Source organism: Tachypleus tridentatus, chromosome 7 (assembly GCF_004210375.1).
Source record: "Tachypleus tridentatus isolate NWPU-2018 chromosome 7, ASM421037v1, whole genome shotgun sequence".
NCBI lineage: Eukaryota > Metazoa > Arthropoda > Merostomata > Xiphosura > Limulidae > Tachypleus > Tachypleus tridentatus.
The window spans coordinates 55,646,312-55,665,271 of NC_134831.1; the positions used below are offsets into that span (position 1 = coordinate 55,646,312).

The 18,960-nt window shown below is 34.3% G+C and overlaps 1 protein-coding gene across 7 annotated transcripts in view; it reads right to left on the reverse strand.

Annotated features, from left to right (window-relative positions):
- Window positions 1-18,960, reverse strand: part of LOC143255702 (synaptic vesicular amine transporter-like) — a 116,773-nt gene that overhangs the window by 68,933 nt on the left and 28,880 nt on the right. Inside the window, exon 2 of one of the 7 annotated variants that reach the window (XM_076511772.1) lies at window positions 16,626-16,715. The exons of the other annotated variants lie outside the window; for them this stretch is intronic. The gene's annotated coding sequence lies outside the window, so the exon portion shown is untranslated. The remainder of the gene's footprint in view (window positions 1-16,625; window positions 16,716-18,960) is intronic. 7 annotated transcript variants of the gene reach the window in all.

Genomic DNA, 18,960 nt, shown 5'->3' on the forward strand with positions numbered 1-18,960 from the left:
GTCTTTCAGCAAAATATGTATGGACTTTCGAAATTTTTGTATTAGGATGGCCTAATTAAAGGGGGGAGGGGGTATCTGCATGGAGTTTAGTTTAAATTGTCAAAAGATATTGTAATACTCATTTACAACATAATGAGCATAATATCTTACGCAGTTGAATTCTTACCAGTAATTTCCGAGTTTAATGGCATAATTAGTTGAAGATCATATATTATTTAAAATAATTGCTTAGTTGGTCTGAGCTGTTCAGTTGGGTTTATTTTCTATCGTATGTATTGCTTCACTATCTTCCAGGCCCGGCATAGCCAGGTGGTTTAAGCTCTCGACTCGTAATCCGAGGGTCGCGGGTTCGAATCCCCCGTTACACCAAACATGTTCGTCCTTTCAACCATGGGGGCGTTATAATGAGACGGTAAATCCCACTATTCTTTGGTAAAAGAATAGGCAAAGAGTGGGCGGTGATGACTAGCTGACGCGGAAAGCCATTTTGTAGCTTTGCGCAAAATTCAAAAACAAACCAACCAATATCTTTCTCTATACGTAACTTTACGAAAGGTCTGAAAACTTACACACATAAGTAGGTATTTCGATAACTACTCATGCGTATTTATATATATATGGGTGTGTGTCTAAAACAGGCAACTTTCTATTAAGTAAGTTAACGAGTTTCCCTTGCAGTCATACCCAAGTAAACGAATTATGTCTGTTTGATTTGCCTTTAATTGAAATAGTCAAGTAGCTTTCAACGCCATCTGTGGTATAGATATCCACTGAAGCAGCACGTGTTATGGTTAGATAACACGCCACTCAATTTTCGTACCATCTCTGTACCAACTATAGTCATTATAAATTAACGCGCCTACATCTAAAGTGTCCAAACCAAGCAGTTGACCAACTGCAAAAATCTTTTAACAACTGTCGGAGACAAACACCTAGGTAAAAACCATAATTCAGTCATCACTTCTGGATTAACCCTGTTTAACTAAACCTGAAGTTACTGATTCGGCTGGACCCCTTCAACCTTTTAAACACAATTTTCTGAACTATTTATACACTAGACTGTTTAAGGGTTTATGAATTGATTTTCATTAGAAAACCACAAGTGGCAAGAATTACACAAAAATGCGATTAAAACTTTTAGTTAATCCAGCAAAAATTTACCGCTCACGTTCCCTGGGCATTACACATAAAAAATGAGTGATTTTTTTTTACTTTTTCTTTCCTCACTTCCTGAAACTGTTTTAGTATGCAACAACATCAAATTACTCAGTATGTTGGAGTATGCGGATCCTCCAAGTAGAGAAAGGTGTATGTCAAGTCGCTTATTAAATTTTTAAAATGCGCCCACGAGATTCGAAAACGACTAGTACTTTTTATCTCAAAAATATTTATCTCGCCGTGTTATAAAAATTGCTTACAATAACTGTTTGTTCATTCAGATAACAACTTAGTGTAATATTTAAAAACAAAGAAATAAAGATAAAACTAACTGAAATATTCTTAACATAACATTTTTATTAAAGACGACTTTTAAGTTATACTCTAATTTTTATTCCTAAAGTTTGTATTTTGGTTTGCGCATGTCTGTTTTTAAAAACGATTTTGCTTCAGAAATGTTTTGTACATAAATATTGTTCTAAAATTATCAAATACTAATAATTCGGCCACGACAAAACTAACTTTTTTAGGACTGCTTTTGTTCGTAGATAAGCATAAAACTACACAAAGAGCTATCTGTGCTGTGTACATCACGAGTATCGAAACTCGGTTTTCAGCTCTTCTTTTAGGAGATGTAAAAGTAAAAGCATTTCACAAGATATATTACGATAATACTTTTTACTGGGAAACACTGAGTGTTTGTTTGTTTTCGAATTTCGCGCAAACCTACAACGAGAGCTATCTCCTCTAGCTGTTCTTAATTTAGCAGTGTAAAACTAGATAAAAGGCAGCTAGTCATCACAATCCACCTCTATCTCTTGGGCTATTCTTTTACCAACGAATATGGGGATTTACCGTCACATTATAACGTTTCACGGCTGAAAGGGCGAGCATGCGAAGTGTGATGAGAATTCGAATCCGCGATCCTCAGATTACGAGTCGAGCGCCCTAACCACCACCTAGACATGCTGGGCGTTAAACACTGAAAGAGTCTCCAACCAATTTCAAATAGTGATTTCAAAAAAATATGGTAATGATTTTATTTGTCTCCGGAAAACATTTAAAAGAACTGGAGGAATATGTGACTCAGTAGAAATTATGTTAATATTAAGCTTAAAAATGAATTTAAGCATATTTCAGTGAGAATGAATGGCAGCTAGAGAACACCACCCACAGCCAACTCTTGGGCTACACTTTTACCAACGAATAGTAGGATTGACCGTCACATTATAATGCTCCCACGAATGGATGAAAGGGTGAGCAAGTTTGGTGTGCGGGAATACAAACCTGCGACCCTCCGATTACAAGTCGAACACCCTCACCACCTGGTCATGCCGGGCCTTTCGACAATAGAAATAATAAAAGGAGAAAAAAAACCTCTATGTTCTAGAAGTTTGTCATTTGAAGAAAGAAAAGTTGCTAAATCAAAAGATGTGTTATTGGAAAAACTTTCTATAAAATTAAATGAAACAACTAGATATTTTATGTTGCCAAAACAAACTAACGAATGAACATGACATTAAAGCCTTTAGTTCGAAGATAAACGCAGCGAAAGTGAAACGATATGCTAGAAGTTTTATTCTAACAAAACATACCTGTCAAAAAAAATGTTTCAAACCTTTATACTGATGTTAAAAACTGGCAAATAAAAAGCTGTTAGATTGTTTTGTGGACGAAACAACTTGAAAATGAAACGCTGTATTAGAAGGTTTCAATTTGGAAAATCAAGTTCGGTTGTTTCCCCCCTTTTCTTTTTGTTCTGAAATAAATCTATAAAAATATAAAGGTTTGACACGACGTGGTCGGTATGGTGTTTCACTGGTCATTTGTGAGTACAGGACTCGAATCCCATCACCTAACATGCTCTCCCTTTCTACTGTGAAGAGGCTACATTATGGCTGTCACTTCCATTTCTCCCAAGAGCTGGTCGTTTATAGCTACTCCAGCTGCTTACTGTCTAGCCTATCACTTCCATAATAATAATGATCAGCGCAGATAGCTGTCGAGTAGCGTCGTACAAAATTAAACAAAAATAAAACAAAAAGATGACACATGACGAGATCACAGGAGTTTCTTAGTGGCAGCTTTTGATACAAGACTAGTCAACAAACCGTTTTTTAGATGTGAAGTGTAATTATTAGTTTCACAAATTTACTAATAGATTATCAATCCAACGTTGTTGTTTTTTTCTGAAACAAAGTACACCTCCTCGAGTGAAAAAAAAATTAGTTGTTGATAGGATTTGAGGTTAAAACATAGCGCTATTGAGTTATAAGCATCACGTGGAAGCAATAACGTTAGAAATAATTAGCAAAGTATTTGATCAACCTAACGGAAACTTAAAGAAACAAAACTATTTTGATCCTGTGTGTGAATTATATTAAAGAATGTAAAACTGTTTTTATCAGTAAGTGTGGTCTGGTTTAGTTCACCGACATGGCAACTTTAGTATCCTCTTATGTTGAAATTCCAGGTTTATAAACTTCTTTTATGCTCACTGCCAAAATCAACACACTTCGTCCCCTGACGACTTTGCACTATACTACAGAAATACCGTATCAAACAGTAATCTGAAGACTGCATGGTTTTTGCAGAAAATTATTATGGATGTAATGTACTGTAACATGGCTGTAAACTAATCAATTAATATATTACATTTCACTGAACTACTGATATCATTATCAAAAAAATGTTTTGTTATGCACAAAGCTACACAAAGGGTTGTCTGCGCTTTGCCCACCACGGGTATCGAAACTCGGTTTATAGCAGTATAAGCTCGCAGAAGGGGATCTATCAAAACAACTTCCGATGTTTTGCCAAATACTTTCAAGCGAATATTTATTACCCTATGGATTTTTCGTTGTTGCTCAGTAGGCGGCTATTACCTTTGTGAGACACTCGAATAGTTTACTTAGATCGTACATCAATGTAAGCCTAAAACAGGAAATTAATATCTCGCGAATAATATAAAATATACAATACATTCATCTCCATTCTGATATAAGACTAGTTTTCCCTTAGTCTAACTCTGTTTCACACAATTTTTTTTTGTTTTAGAAAATCAGATGCGCGACCCCTAGTGACCACTATGACAAAATGCCTAAACACGTTTTCAGCTTTCTAGACTATGTGCTCGGCTTCCTTAGCAGTTAGACTAAAATAGGAAGGAACTATTATGTACGGCAAGGTAACTAGTTTCATGGAGACTTTGATGAAGTCACTCGCATCATCGACTTCTTTCAAGAAGATAAAGAAGGAGAGAGATCTTGTTAGCGGCTCGGTGAGCAAGCCAAACGATATAGACTCATTACTGTCCGTCGTTAGTAACTGGAGCTTCGATGTTATTGGTCGCTTATGGTACGAGAGATCCCTTGATAACTTGTTTTTAGCAGCAGCACATAATTCGAAAGTCAGGCACACGAAGACGATACGAACACAGCATATACTGCAGACCAGAGTATGTTTTAATAACTCTATTAATTCAGATGAACAATCGTGATAATTTACATGCTCTCGTTCAATACGTTAGTACTTACGGGCTTATAACTCAGTTTGCTTTCTATATCTTCAGGTGTACAAGATTTTACCTCAGATTTTAGTCACAAGGTTTTATTCCTAGGATTATATATCAGACTTTTAGTCTTTACTTTTTGTCCCAGTCATAATTCAGTCTTTTAATTAAAACGTCTACGTTTATTGGATCATACCTCAATATTTTATTCAATACCTTCAAAGTTATAGGATTATGTTTCATTCTATTATGTAAAACGAACTGACAAACCGTTTAAGTCACGACGAAAACATAGAGGCTCCCGGAGTGGCATAGGGGTTAGGGGTTCAAAATAGTATTTGCCAGATTTAGTTATAAGCCATCCAGCGGTTCGCCAGTTATAAATGGATACATACACAAAGAATTTTATCAAATAAGAGAGTCTAGATATTCATAACATCTAATGACATTTATTTTCACCAGATCTCAGCTCAGTCTAATTTAACAAGGTTTTATTTCAGTCTTTCAAGCAGCATGTTCACCTTATGTGTACAGGATTTGTGTATGTGTCTCTTATTCAGCATGTTTATTAATATTAACTTTTGATCAAAGCAAGTTACCTACAAACTTTCGTCAAATAATGGTTTAGATGTTTATTGGTACTTACCCAAATCGAGTTAAATCTGCTCTTACATATGGATATGCCACAACGATTTTCACACAGAGACATTTCGTTTGTTTATAGATTTTTATTCTATTCGTTATGGAACATCTTTTCTTGTGTTCACTTTTACAAGGTTTTACGTCCATTAGAACACTACTATGTTAATATAGACGAGTCTAAATAAAAATATAAAAAACTGGTATTTTGGGGGAGACTTAATTTCATATTTTTTTTAATTTCATATTGCACTTCCTAGAAATACCTTGAAGATAATTTGTTCAAGATTTTTTTATAATGCCTCACAGTAGCTTAGTTGGAAGTGTGAAAGCTTATAAGGAAAGAAACAAGTTTCGATTCCTGTAATTGGCACAGCACAAATAGCACATTGTGTAGCTTTGTACCAACTACAAACAAACCAAATTTTATTTAATATTGAGTACTTTTATATTAAATTACTTAACACTAAGGAGTATCTTCAGAATGTGTAAAACTGGAAAGATTTTTGTCAAGAACGAAACTGTTTCGAAATGTCTGGTTATTAGCGTCGTATACCTAGCATACATCTAAGAGAATAACAGAAGCCCTTCAGTGGCAGGTCTAAAGGCTTCTAACGCTAGAAAAGAAGTTCTAATACCCTGGCGGGCACATTACAGATAATATATTGTGTAGTTTTGTAATTTAAGTGCAAACAAACAATTGAAAACAGAAAATTCTTACAAGCTAAACAAATATCAATGTGTAGTTATCCTTGTTTGATTTACTTAGCGTACAATTAATAAAATAATATAAAACTAATAACTTCCACAAATATAAAAATGTCCACATTTTGTTGTTGTTTTAACTTAAAAACAATGTAATTCGTCTGGTAATGTGCTAATTTGTTGAAGACTAACAGATTACTGTCCTCGAGCCAACTTTAGTTTCTAAAGTTAGCAATACTCTTACCAGCCCAGAACAAAAAACAAAAATGAAGAAGAAATGTTAATGGAAAACCATTAACGTTTTCTATTTAAATCAAAGTAATAATTTAGTTTTGAAGGGTAAGAAATACACATTTAATAAATCCTATAGTTTTTCACAGAAAATTTTGTATTTATAGAAGAAGAGTAAAAATATATAACAAAGTTTCAGTGCGTAATTCAACATGATGATCATGCTGTTATTTATACTTACTAGACTCAATCAGCAGCAAAATATTACGTAAATATTGACCCTACTTGACTCAGAAGCAAATGATTACCTACATATTAACCCTAAACTTGACTCAGCAGCAAATGATTATGTAACTATTGACTCTAAACTTGATTCAGCAGCAAATCATAACGTACATGTTAACCCTAAATGTCACTCAGCAGCAAACGATAATGTACATATTGAACCTAAATTTGATTTAACAGTAAATTATTAGGCACGTAAAAGACCGAAGTCTGGCTCCATAGTTTATTATTACATACATATAGGATTCAAATCGAACTAAAAATCCTGCTGACAATAATTCTTCATTTCGCTTACTAAAATAAAAAATCGATCGGCAAGACTCGATTGCTGAAATTCAACCAAAAGTAGATAAAATAAATATATATATATATATATACTTTCACTTCCTTCTTAGGGACAACGGGGAAATAACTGAGGTTAAAAACGTCATATGTGACATATTTTCCCTCCAGCAGCCTTCTGTAAAGTACCTTTCTGTGTACACGCAACAGGAGCGACTAGATCATGTGACGATTTATCTTCCAACCAGATATTTGTTTTGTTTTGTTTTGTAATACTGTACGAAGCATTCTAAAAAAAAAAAAGAGGTGTTTATCTTAAAGCCTCTGAAATCATACTTATACGATCCAATATAACACAATACTTGCTCATATGTATATATAAATATAATATAGAAAAAACAACATACATATTTCACTAACTCCCGTTTTCACGGGTGGCTGATGTCAGTTGCACGCACTACTGGCCGCACGTATCTTGCACGGTTTCCCGCGTTTTGCGATGACAAACAAGCTAGCTTCACTTTCTATGCCACCTTAAGATCAACTGAAGATCTCTTTCGTACAAGAAATGGATCTGGATTTATAACACGTGAGTCGATCGACTGCTAATATAGTGCTACCTTTAGTAAACAGGGAAACAGTAATAATCCAACAGTTTTTGCTGACAACAGGAACTGATAAGCAGTTTAAACCTGCACAAACGCTTCGTTCTTGTTACCACTGTTAAAAATCTTACTCGTATTAGTTAGGATAAAGAAAGGGGGAAGAGACATCGTAATATATTCATAAGTTAGAATAAATACCAGTAGAAGTACCTTCATTATAATCTTCGGAACAAAAATCCTTAAAAATTGTCTTAGCTTTATACATGAGAAAACTAATCCTCATCATTACCCACTAGTTTAGAATAATAGTATTTTAAACCAATGCAGTTTACGTTGCGCGGAAGGTAAGACGAGTAAAACTGTAGCATGAAGCAGATTTTGTTATTATCATAAAGGTCAGTAGCTGATAACCGTAGTAGTTCCTATGAATATTACCACAACGGGTTTTTTAAATACATTTTCAACTATTAAAACACCATATTGTTTTGTTGGTTACGAGTCCCTAATAACAATACACAAAAATACCATTAGTATTGAAATGTATATCTGTAATTACAGTCTTCTAGGGGAAGATCTTGTGTGTTTTACACAGATGAGTGAATTCACACAGCTGTTTGCTCAATTTTTTACATTGAAAATAATAACAGACAAAAATATAAATACTATCCACCCAATATTATATACCACGTGTATCTCTCCCATCCTCTGTAGTAAGTCGTCATACTAGACAGGCGATAAAGTGGCTTAGATAGACTCGGAGGTCACAGGATTAAAGAAGGTGTGTAAATTCGAGACACAAAATTCTATGAAGTTTCCAAAAACTAAATTTGTTTCTTTCAAATAGTAAGGTAACATCAAAATAATAGCAACACTATTGTTAATTTTAACATGTAAATGCATCCATTTTGTTTACTTGGGAATATGACAACCATGTTTATGATATATATATATTTTACAATCGCAAGCTACAATGTAACTTTCCAGTTCAAATATTGTTTGTTTGTTTGTTTGTTGAATTTCATGCAAAGTTACACGAAGGCTATCTGCGCTAGCCTTCCCTAATTTAGAAATGAAAGACTAGAGGTAAGGCAGCTAGTCATCACCACCCACTGCCAACTCTTCGAATACTCTTCTACCAAGGAATAGGGGGATCCATCGTCACATTATAACGTTCTCACGGCTGAGCATGTTTGATGTGACGGCGATTCGAATCTGCGACCTTTAGATTGCGAGTAGAAATCCCTAACCACCTGTCCATGCCAGGCCCAAACATTGTGAACTGAATTAAACAATAATTCATTTATAACATGAACACCAGTAAAAACATCAATGGGATTATCATTATGAGAAGACCTGAACATGTCTATAATGTAAGATGTTTACCCTCTGAGAACACCTAATCGAAAAGACTAACAAACAAGACGTGCAAGTTTAGAGAAGCAGTAAACAAAATAAATAGTGTTCGACTTGTCCCGAGCAGGTACGTAGGAGGGTTGAGTGAATTTTAACATCTTCTCCCACGGAAAAGACTCGTTGTTTTGGGTTTTGTCGTTATAAGAAACATCATCAGCTGGGAATACAATATTTATAAAGTTACTGGAACATTTTTTTGTTTTTTTTTAATATTTCGCCTTATTTTTGTTGTAGTTTGCAAAGGAACGAGCGTTGTATTTTCATTTTTAAAGTGGTAGTCAAAAGAAACATAGGAAGAATCCAAAGTCCTTGTTGAATTGCCATAAGTTTAAACACACGAAACTTAATGTTTCTGTCAGACGATTTCATTAAATTTATTTATTATATTTTTGATTGAATAAGTTCGTAGTACCTGTAACCTTTTATATTCATGAATATTAGCTTCTAGTATTAGACAGAGCGTCGTATGGACTTCTTAACTTGAACAGAAGAATAAATAATAAATTGGTAAATGTTTTACGTTAAACGTCCTCGCCTATTCCCAGTTCATATCTGTCAGCCCCGACTATAAAGAAACCGTTGTTCTCTGGTTTTGTTATCTTTTTTTGCTTAATTTGTAAAATTGTCGCATTAAATTGCACTAGGAAATAAAACGAAGTTCCATCCTGTCTTAAGAAGTAAAGAGTGTACATCAAAACTCTGTTGTCTCTGATTAAAAAATTCTATCATCAGCTCCAACAGTTAAATTCGTTATAGAAAGAAAACCTACAAAACGGTAAAGAGCAGAAGTACAAGTCTGTGAGGGACTGCTTTACGAGAAAAGCAATTAGAGACATGTCATTCAAGTATTATAAGCAAAAAAATAATAATACAAAGCTTTCATTGAACAAGGTATATAAAAAGTAATGTTTGGACTTAGCTCCTTTTATTGAACAAGGAATTTCTATCAGAAGAAATGTAAGACATCAGAACATCTCTCTATTTATTCGGTAACATATTACCAAGTGTGTTACCTTGAGCAAACAGAATGCCTAGAAACTGAAACCTTGGTTCAAGAATCATTTTATAAAAGAGGTGATCCTTCATAATCCTTCCTTCAGAGTATTGTGGAACAACATGATGATATATCACTGAAACCGGTTAACGAACCAGAACTGATTCGTAACGCCTAGAGCACTCGGGCCCATCACTTAAACCAGTTAACAAGTCACACCTATCATCATCAACTGAGACATTTAAGAAAATCACTGAAACCGATTAGTCTGCCAGAAGTTACATCAACTAGAACATGCAAGAGTAACACTAGAACTGGTTGGCCATTCAGGACTGATACACACTGGCTCACATCAACTAAAGAAATCAAAAAAGTTACTAAAACCGGTCAGTAATTTAGAATTGGCATATCACTTAAATCGGTTAGCCACTCAGAATTGTCCGCATCATTTGAACCATCCGGATGAATCACTGAAACGGATTAGTTAGTCGGAACTAACATCTACTAGAGCAAACAAGCATATCACTAAAACGATTAGCTCACCATAACTGACTCACATCGATTAGAGCATTCAGAATTTGACTGAAACCGGTTAGCCAGTCATAACTGATTCATATTTACTAGGGCATTCATCAGAAGTGATGTTCGTGAAGGAAAGTGATGAACAGTTAAATTCCGTTAATATCATTGTTACTAAAGTTGACGTAAGCGAAAATGTGCAAATACTTCTGAGAAATATTTTAACGAAATGCAAAAAAAAAATCATTATATCGCAAAACAGGATGTCCTTATAATATGAAAAGATAAGAAGCAAATTTCTTCCAAATAATATACTAAAGGAACTTTAAAAAAACACTTTAAACTTATGAAGTGGAAGTTGATTGCAACAATCTTAAATTACCTTGGATCTCTTTTATTTAGCATTATACTGTCGAGTGGAAAAGCCCCCCGCTAGTACAGCGGTATGTCTACGAATTTACAACGCTAAAGTCAGGGGTTTGATTCCCTTCGGTGGGCTCAGCAGATAGCCCGATGTGGCTTTGCTATAAAAAAAACACAAACACACTCGAGTCGAAAAATTGGAGAAGAGTACCGCTTTCAAGATGCCACCCACCGAACATGGGTGGAAACTAGGCGTGGTAGGGAATAGGTCGAATCTTTTTTTTCTTTTCTCTTTAAAAACTAATGTGTCAACTTGAAAATATTTTGATATAGTGCGATCCACAATATTATGAAAATTGGGAAAAACCAAAGTTAATGTATAATTAAGCACTTAATGACCAACTTACAATCTTCTACCTATCTCTCCACCCTCAACCAACAAAATAATTTTAGAATATTATTTTTATTATTTACTGAATCATTACTGTAGACAAATAACTCAATTCCAGTTTGATAAATAAATCGAGGCCCGGCATGGCCAGGTGGTTAAGGCAGTCGACTCATAATCTGAGGGTCACGGATTCGAAATCTCGTCACATGAAACATGCTCGCCCTTTCAGCCGTGGGGCGATATAATGTGACGGTCAATCCCACTATTCGTTTGTAAAAGAGAAGTCCAAGAATTGGCAATGGGTGATGATGATTAGCTGCCTTCCCTCTAGGCTTCCACTGCTAAAGTAACCCTCGTGTAGCTTTGAGCGAAAGTCAAAACAAACAAACAAACAAACCACAAATAAATCGTAAACCTATTTAAATTTATGGGAGGATGGGATAATTTGATACCTCCTCAACCCCTGTTTCTAACCCATTCTACACTTTTAGTTAAAATTGTAAAGAAATAGCAATGCAATCAAAATATATAAAATCAAATTATTTCACAAAAATAAGGTTTGTGACAAGTGGAAGAAAACAAAGCTTGGTGTCTTTAATTCAACTTTGATTGGTTGCTATTTCACTTCTAGATTTTTTCATCGATATAAACAACGTAATTAAAGGAATATCACAGTTTATTTCATAACGTATCTTTAATTTCCTATTATAAACAGGCATATCACTGTTTAGCTACAATCCAAACAAAATAATCATATTATCAGAGTTCTGTTGTAACAAAAAAAAATCTACTTTTACGAGAGAACACAAAAATAGTTCAACAACAACTCTTGAAAAAACACGTACGGGAGTTTTTGTATAGAATCAATGTTCAACAGTTGTTTATTCCCTATAGAAACCGATTCCAACCAAAGTTTTTTCTTTGTTTACACTCCCTGTTTGTTGATAATTATTTGAAAAGTTGCAGGAGATAAATACCATTACTATACACCATGATAATAAAATAGCACGAACTTATGTGTAGCCTAAACACCGAGGATAACTGGATAAAAAGAAGAGACAACAAAGGCTACTGAAACAAAAGCCTAATTTCAACACTTCCCAAAGTAAGCAACTTCAATTCGGACTTCCGAAGTCACACATCAAACGCTATTTATTTTACTTCAGTTATTTCAATTTATGTTTAGTAGTTACGGCCACGTTACTAAGGCCATCTGTCGCCTTTCCTAATTTTAAATTCTGGCCTTAGGAAGGACAGCTAGTCAGTACCACCTTGCAACCCACCGATCATACTAAGTTGTCCCTCTTCTACACCTAAAATTGATGGAGGTGAGAGAGAGGTTTTGTTGTATTGCAGGTATAGACTGATTACCAGAATAATAACTCTTAACAAACGAATCTAATTTGTAACAAAAGTAAAATAATCAAGTCACTGATAATCCACTGTTACATGGATTAAAAACTAATATATACTATCATACCTTGTAATTACTATGAGAAAGATGATTTACAATCAGAAATGCCTGCAAAATTTCTCAAATTTTACTCTTTTGCACGAGACCAAAACCAGGGGACAAGTCAAACTGTGCAAGTTACTGACACAGTCTTTACTGGGCGTATCGAATCACACGTGTGATGTTTTTAACTTGCATACTTAGGAAGAAGAAGTGAATATAGTTTAAATTTCCAAAACAAACTAGCAATTTTAATACGGAATATTGTGAATAAAGGCTTAGATTTCTCGGAAGTTATGATAATTCAACATGGTGGTGATAACACTAGACTTTTACATTCTGCTGAAAACAAAACTGAATTACATGTACATAATAATCACTGCTTTCAGTCCCTAATGATTTCAGATCAATAACGTTGGCGTTTACTAACTACTTTCAAGCAAGGAAAAGTGCAACTACTTCTCCAGCGTATTTTAAGTGGTCGAGGCTTAGTAAATGTAATCACCTCCTAAACCTAGCACTAGAAAAAAGTGGATTTACTATAATAATTGGATACGCGAAATACTATACACGATATTGCAGCAACAATGTAAGTGGCTCTCAGTTCAAAAGTGAATTTGTATTTTTAAGACAATGATTTATTTATTCAAAAATCTCGTTAACAGTTACCTTTTCAATTATTTCTAACCTAAATAAGCGTAGTAATTTAATGTAGGTATATTTTTATAATAGGAATTGCACGCTCAAAGTATGACGTATCTATTCGAGTAAAAGTTTTAAATGTCGATGTGGTGATTCTTTGGCTTAACCAAGTCAAGTTAACACAAATCCTATATATTACCCAGTTACGTAATTAACTAAATTTAAGACGAACATTATCTCGATGTGATGAAGGATTAAACATACCTTTAACTTTCAATGCAACGTTAGTTATAAACTTGGAAAAAGACACTTTAAAATAACAGGTGTGTGTGTTTCCTTACAGCAAAGCAACTTCGGGCTATCTCTTGTAGTTTATTTATCTGCTGTAGTTTCTTAAGTCATAAATGGTACTTGAACTGGCTTACAAGAAGTACTTTTATTCAACAGTTCTGAATTACTCTTCGAATTCACAACGCTGTTATTAGTAGATCGTAATAAACTGGTTATATGGATTATCTGTTTAATTAATTTCTTTCTTGTTTGTTTGTTTTTGAATTTCGCACAAAGCTACTCGAGGGCTATCTATGCTAGTCGTCCCTAATTTAGCAGTGTAAGACTAGAGGAAAGGCAGCTAGTCATCACCACCCACCGCCAACTCTTGGACTACTCTTTTACCAACAAATAGTGGGATTTACCGTCACATTATAACGCCCCCACGGCTGAAAGGGCGAGCAAGTTTGGCGCGATGGGGATGCGAACCCGCGACCTTCAGATTACGAGTCGCACGCCTTAACACGCTTGGCCATGCCGGGCCTAATTTCTTTCTTAACTCTTTAATGTCTACAAAATATCAAAATAATATACTCAACATAAACAAGTTTCTTCACTATCATTATAATATTTGTTTTGAATTTTGCGCAAAGCTACAAGAGGGCTATCTGCGCTAGCCGTCCCTAATTTAGCAGTGTAAGGCTAGAGAGAAGACAGCTAATCATCACCACCCGCCGCTAATTCTTGGGCTACTCTGTTATGAACGAATAGTGGATTGACGATAACATTATAATGCCCCCACAGATGAAAGGGCGAGCATGTTTGGTGTGATGGAGAATCGAACCTGAGCCCTCATATTGCAAATCTAGCGTCATAACTATCTGGCTATGCCAGATTCTAAACGGAGAGAAATAAACTGGTTATATGGTTCCTCGTATTTAATTAACTTTTTTCTTAACTCTTTAATCTGTACAAAAATATTTAGAAAAAATACGCAACATAAATGAGTGTCTTGACTATCATTATGAACAACGAGCTCTAGTTACGATAATTTTAAGCTTACTTAACGCCATTTAACCTCAAAATAAAAAAAGACGTAATTTACATGTCTTGTTAGTTACGATATGTTCATGAATTTTATTTGACATTGTTTAATGACTTTGTTTTGATTATAAATGTAAAAATGTAATTTTCAAACATATTTTATACATGTGGAATAGAAAATCCTTTCCATGGTCACTCAGATCCTTGTTCTATGAAGTTTAATAGTCATGCGACAAATGTTTATAATCACTCAATGTACATATATTTACTTTTAATAGAATAGGGCAGACATCAAAATAGTGAAAGAACCTCTAAAAATTTTGTAACCAGATTGAGATACACGAAGACAAGGGGAATGCAGCCTACATTATATCATGACCGAATTATGCAAGGTATTTGACAGCAGGTTGTGTGCCCTTAGCCTGTTGATGAAGTTTCATTAAGTATCCCTGTTGATAGAAACAGCTCTGCAATTCCACTCTACGGTGCAAGAGAATGTCATGTTACTGGGCAACAACACTGACAAATCCTGGTATCACGTCTATCGTGGTATGGAAAATACTTAAAATGGAACTTATCACGAACATGAGGAAAATAGTAGTTACACAACACAGACCCACGGAACATGAAGAATGTATGGGATGAATACCACCCATTTTATTCTGTTAGAATTCCAGTATCTCTATTAATTGCCTGTGTATGGATAGGAAAAGGACAAACGTCTTCATCATTTTTCTTAGCTCTTTTATTTCGGAATTCAATCTATATACAAAGGGTTTTAACGCCTTAAAAGTAAAAACTCCTTGTAACTGAAGTTATTTGATGTAATAACTTTGATCTTATCATTCAGTAAGTCGAGATACTGTCTTTTGTGAAAAAAAAAATTGTAATTAAACTAAACCAACATATAGGCTTAATGTTGGTTATTAGATTTATGGCTACTTTTTATTTTGTGAATAATCTATATTGTGTTGTCTCTAGCTCTAAGTAACTTTCTCACTTCAACGATTTTTTTTTACAAGAAGTTGTAAAAGATTTCACAACTTTCTCTTACACATTTGAAAAACAGGATGTAGGGTGCTTTTTGTGTTTGTGTGTTCCTCTAACGAGGCACATCTTTCTGTTTGATCTTACTGTTTTAGCTCTAACAGCAGAACGAACTTGTTAGAAATTCACTACTATCTTCGTGGAAGAGCTGATGCAACTTGTTAAACCTCTTCAAAAGCAATATAGTTAATGATTTCAAATGCGTTGTATTTAATAATAATAGTGACTTTATCAAAATATTCCGTCAAAAACGCCTTGATTTCACTATCAGTATGAAAACCAAACTGGTAGAAGGTTAGTCTTCTTGTGTATTCTCATTAGTAAAAAGAGAGAAACGTCTTCTATAACCTAATTCAACAAAAACTCAGGAATAAAAAGCGTTTTTTTATTATTTTTTTACATTACGAATCCTATCACCCGAAGCTGTCAAACATAGAATCTCGAAGATGTTTGTTGAAAATGAAAAACTTTAAACAGAGAACTCAACTATCTCCGAGATGATTAAAGCCATTTATTTCCATCTTTCTGGAAGAAGGGACAGCCTACCAAATTGATTACTAGATTATTTCGTTCTATATTTTTGTACTCCCAGCTCATCAGACCGTAAACACCACCGCAGTAACTCCTCATATTCCTAACAATGGTCACAGACTTAGAAATGTATATCACCTCCAAATTCAACTTCTGTAGTTTTCAAATAATTGAAAACTTAAAATGGGAATGATAGATAGCTTAGATCTTATATTGACGCAAGAATTCCATTAACAAACTTAACAAGAATTTATGAATAAAAAGATGAAATGAACGCAAAAGCCACATTATACAGATGAAAGCAAGGCTAAAGATATATTAATTATTCTTGTATTACTGAAAGAACGTCATTGGATTTTATAAAGCGATTATTTACACTTTTTATATTCAAATGTGTACACTTTAATCGCTTCATATTTATAAAAAAAAACTTTAGAGAAAGACTTGGACTTTTCCTTTCTATACCTGTACAGGAATTTATAACAGACAAGGATTTATAAAGATTATTCACATAAATGTTCAGAGATTTATAAGGTTCGTACCTCGGTGAGACAGAGGTAAATCTTCGGATTTACAACGCTAAATCAGAGGTTCAATTCTCCTCGGTGGAAACAGCAGATAGACCGATGTGGCTTTGTTATAAGAAAAAAACAAACATACTGTAAGGATTATTTATTCATAAAGTGTATGATGAGTAAAAATTCCAACATTCAAACGGAGAGCGTGGATTACAATTCACAGAATTATATGTATGGTATTTAAAAATCTTTTACTCGTACAGTAAAATATATACTTTACAGATATCTTATAGTAGCTCGTGAATCAATTAAAAAAATCAACTTATTGAGAAATAATATAAAGTTTGCCCATCGTCTGTTTTGATAAAAGTTTTGTTATCTCGTGGTCGACAGCACTCTTACATCTATTTTCCAAGTTTCGTTTTTAATATTATGGCATTCTATACGTGTAAATCCAGTTTAACTCCAGCCATTCAATGTTATCACTAACCAATGAGAAATCAGAATACCTCGTTGGTATCTGGCAGCCCATTAAATTCGATCTATACCCTAAGGAAATACAAATATAGAAGTCAAATATTATTCAAACCAAACAATAAATAAAGCCGGTAAACTGATTAAGGTGGACTTCATAAGAATAAAAAAGATAAGGGAGGAATACAATGAGGCTTCCTATCACTGTTGAAAAAAAATCATATATCTTTATGAAAACAAGAGAAAGATAAACCCAGCACAACACATTTGAGTGCTAAGAATAAACCATTATTCACGAACTCGTTTAGTTTGTCTTAGATATTACACAGAAGAGGCCCGGCATGGCCAGATGGGTTAAGGCGTTCGACTCGTAATCTAAGGGTCGCGGGCTCGAATCCCGGTCGCACCAAACATGCTCGCCCTTTCAGCCGTGGGAGCGTTATAATATAACGGTCAATCCTACTATTCGTTTGTAAAAGAGTAGCTTAAGAGTTGGCGGTGGATGTGATGACTAGCTGTCTTCCCTCTAGTCTTACACTGCTAATTTAGGGACGGCTAGCGCAAATAGTCCTCGAGTAGCTTTGCGCGAAATTCTAAAACAAACAATTACACAGAAGCCGCACCCCAGTGGCACAGCAGTATTTCTGCGTAAATTTAGTGCAAGAAATCGGGTTTCGATACCTGCGGTAGGTAGACCACAGGTATGCAGGTTTTCTTATAGCAAAGCCACAGAAGGCTCTCTGCTGTGTCCACTGAGGAGAATCGAACCCCTGATTTTAGCAATGTAAATCAGAAAACTGACCGCTGTCCCACCGAGGGAGGTGACTGGATGTTCAAACTAGATAATTTAGTGTTTGTCTAACAAACATCACTAGTTTGTATCCTAAGATTTTACATCTCCATAATGAATTCTAACAACAAAGACTAGAAAGGTATATTTATAAGCAATAAAAAAGAAACTAATTAGTCTCAAGTAGTTTTAACAAAACAGTGTTTGAAAAGATGTTTATAGAATGTTTGGATCAATATGAAAAAATACGCTTAACTTTGAATTATCAGTAACTTCGGATCATTGCAATAAAAGAACATTTGAAAATTAATCCATCCATTAATTTGCCTGATTTATTAGAAGAATGTAACGTCATTAAACAAGTACTTACAATGATTAAATTACATTGATTCTTCCTCACCCGATGTGTTAGCGGTAAGTTTGCAGATTTATAACGCTAAAATCTACGATTCGATTTCTCAGCAGATAGTACAATGTAGCTTTGCCATAAAACAAACAAAGTAGTGATTCTTCAGGAGATTCCCTATCTTAGCCTAATCCAAATAATACCTCACGAGGCTTGAGCAGCTAAAGAAGACTCAGGTAATCCTAAGTACATAGAGTAAGCTAACGATCCAAAATAACTATGATTATAAATATATGCAATAAAAAGTAGAAAATATTAATAACGTATATATATATATTCAACATTTTAATAAAAACTGTTATTAAAGCCAACATTGAAAAGAGAAAAGAATATAATAGAACTTATTAATAAATCACACAGACCAAAAGTAGTGCCATTTATAACAAGAACCAGGGCAGAGCATAGATCGCACAAAGTGAAGTATTTCGCTTATCAACAAATGTGCAAAACAATTAGATGTTCGTTTCACACACTATCACTGATTGGATACCCCTTAAAAATATCTAAATTATAAACTAAAATACTTAATATCTGAAGTAATTTCAGCATTACATCTACAGTCTTGGCCAAAATGTTCACATACTGTTCTATATTGATGTAACTGTTTATATGCATGCAAGTTATTGAGTAAATACACATCTGTTTTGTATAAAAGAATATGCCTTTGTTATCAACTAGATCAACGTTTC